This window comes from Haliaeetus leucocephalus, unplaced genomic scaffold (genome assembly GCF_000737465.1).
Source record: "Haliaeetus leucocephalus isolate CR32 unplaced genomic scaffold, Haliaeetus_leucocephalus-4.0 Scaffold924, whole genome shotgun sequence".
Lineage (NCBI taxonomy): Eukaryota > Metazoa > Chordata > Aves > Accipitriformes > Accipitridae > Haliaeetus > Haliaeetus leucocephalus.
In genome coordinates, this window is record NW_010973360.1 from 1,529,874 (window position 1) to 1,533,066 (window position 3,193).

The following is a 3,193-nucleotide window of genomic DNA, read 5'->3' on the forward strand; positions in this document are numbered from 1 at the left end:
AGGTGTCAAATCAAATTTTATCTTGCTATGTCTTGTGCGCTGGAGCATAGTGCATATGACATTTTGTAACATGATGCAACATAAGGCAATAAATCATACTGAAAGTGAATAAAACGTCTTTTTTTGTGTGTGTGTGAGCGCGCGAGGAGGGGAATGAACCAAATGACACTGTGCTAATTTCACTGTGCTTCTACCATTGTTAAGAAAATGATTTTCTTTCTGCCCTGTCCCCGCTGAGGGACTATTTCTCAAAATAGTTCTTCAAAGTAAAATTCTCTGTCACCTATGTTTTGCATATATACCGTGCATCTAGGGGATCAGTAAGTTTTAGAAGAAAAAATATGCTTGCGAGCTCAGTAAAACTCCTCGGAGAAACAAGACAGACTTTAAAGTATATCAACCACAGAAATAAGCCTACTTTCAGCTAAGTGAAAAATTAATTAATCTGCTGTGCAGCTGTGGTTTCTAAAGTAGTAGTGTGGGCAAATGGAAGCGCTATTTGGAGTGCGTTTGTTTTTCTTCCTCAGGTACATCAGCTGGAGAATTCGAATGCAACTTTTGAGAAGAAAGTTGCGGTGAATAGATCCGTATTAGGTGGGAATAACCGAGATTACTCTCCAGGAGGCCAGCAGCACTCCACTCACGTGCCTAACAGCATTCACAATACCACGCTCCCTAAGAAGTGTCTGCTGGCTGCACGTGGGACTCTCCCTTTTCTTTGTAAGGGAAGTCTGCCATGTCAAAGGTGGACTGGAGTTTAAGAGACTTTCAGACAGAACTCTTTCACTGGATATGGGAGGAATCAGCCTTGGGAGTGCTGCAATTGCTCAGAAGAGTCCTGCAGAAGTATCACGTCTAGAAGTGCTATGCACATAAATATTGCTGCATCTAAACAAACACCCCCTAGATGTGTTCCTTCTCACTTGTACGTTCAAATGAACGTCAGGTGAAAAAAAGAAAGAAAATCAAGGCTTTTTCATTACTTTAGTTCAGAATTCAGATAAGGACTATTGTGCCAATGACATTTTATCGTCCTTATAAGTGTAAATGGTTAGTTGCAAGACAGCGTGGACTTAAGTGACAATGTTACATATAACCTGATGTTGCAAAATAAAATATAAATTGAAAAAGGGAAAAAAGAAACGAGGTGCTGTAATTCCTGTCTGGAGGTGTCCTGCTATCTATTAATATACAGAGTATGTCTCCGAGAAAGACCGATGTGATGAAGTGGAATTACTGTTTGGAAAGTGATAAAAATTGCATAAAGCAAATTCTGCATATCTAAATGTACTAAACAGTTACTTGGAAGAACACGTTATCATTTAAGAGTGTATATAACATTTTAGTTCTTAAGCAGTGAAATTATTTTTACTATGAATTATTCATCTCCTGTACTCATCATGTAAAGGGGCAGTGACTTCTTTTATCAACAAAATACTTTTTATTGACACTAAGAACAGCATTTAATTGAACCTATTTCCCCAATTATCGTCAGAAAAGAGTTTACACTGGTGTTTTGGAAAAATGTTTTAGGAAGATTTATCAGAGCTGCAAAAAAAGCTGTCCGTGAACTAATGGAATTAGATTATCTTTGAATTCTCTCCACCAGAACTTAGAATGGCCACTAATTCCTTTCTTTGCTCTTTTGGTGTTTGCAAAGGGGTTCACTAAAGCCTGAATTGATATAATTATTGGCTTGGATTGTTAGAGATTTAGGCCAGATGGCTATGGGTTTCTAAAGTCCCAGTTGCTTGTGTTAGCTTTTCTAGTTTGCCTATAGGGTTTGGGGATCAGCAATTTGAAAGGGCTGCAAACTTGTAAAACAGTATTATTCATGGGGGCAGAATGTTCATCAGCGTGACCCAGTACTAAATACATTCATTATGGGCATTTCTATTCTGCACAATTTGCCACACGGCGCTGGTTTGTGAAAAAAAAAGAGACAATGGCTTATAAAATGCTTTTGAATGCTTAAAAAGAAGGGGAGTTCACGCTGAGCCTCCTCTGCTTTCTTTTTCAGCAAGAACCTTCTTAGTGACTTTGGCCGAGCTCTGCTGAGAGTAAGTAAATTGGAAAAATCAGAGATGTACTTTTAACGTTTTTGGACATGGGGGGGGGAATAGAAGAGAGAGAAAAGAGCAATAAAAGAGAGCGATGGTACGATTATGGGCAACACCAGTAAACCAATGGACAAAGTTAGCAGAAAACCAATGAACAGCATGGCGACACTGTGGCTAAAAGGAGAAACTTAAAAAGCAAATGCAAAAAAGGGGAAACAGAAATCCTATCATAAATAGATACATTTGAAATGAGAACAACACATCCGCTTCTGCGACCTGGGTGCAGCCTGAAGCTCACATAACGATCTAAGGCATTTCTGGTGTACACAAAATACACGCTCGACTCAGTCATGAGATTATTTTCTTTTGTGCAAATGTGTCGCAGCGTAAAACGTGAAAAGAGTTTTCGGCAATAGCAGAGAGGCAAGGAATTCGACACTTTCTGAACACTTCATCTAGCTCGTGGCTTCTCTTTGCTTTAAAACACTTGGCGCGTAGAGGGTGTACTTAGCGCAAATTGTCACGGTGAAGCATGAAGCGCTTTTTCAACTAGGATGAAAAAAAGCTCTTCTGAAGAGCCACCGGAGCAGCAAGTCAAAAAAAAAGCAGAGAAACACGCAGAGAGACGATCGCACACATGCACGCACGCAAGAACCGAGCTCAGGCAAATGCAGCTGGGGGGACAGAAATGCTGCAAAGAGGGAGCCGGGGGAAGGACCCCAGTGTGCAAGATGTTACTGACTGGGAAAAGGAGGAGGGAGAGATTTCGAGGAGCGAAGGAAAGCTCTCCGCGCTCCGCACAAGAGCATAGATGTTGGGGAAGAGCAGGTAATACCAAGGTAAATAAGCAGCGGTTGAGGCGCGGTTAGAGAGCACCGTCCCCCCCGGCTCCTTTACTAAACCAACGCACCGAAAAGAGCCCAGCGAGTTAAACAAGGGGGACCTAAAAGTATGTAAATGCGCGATCGCGCTTTTCCGTGGCAGGAAGGGGAGGAATTAAAAATCACACACACAAAAAAACCCCCAAAACAAACCGCTCCAAAGTGCCCTCAAAATGCTGCGGGGGCGTGATGAGGAGGGGGGGAGAAGTTGATTTAAAGTTGCCCTTTAGTGGTTTGTGTGCCCTCCCCCCC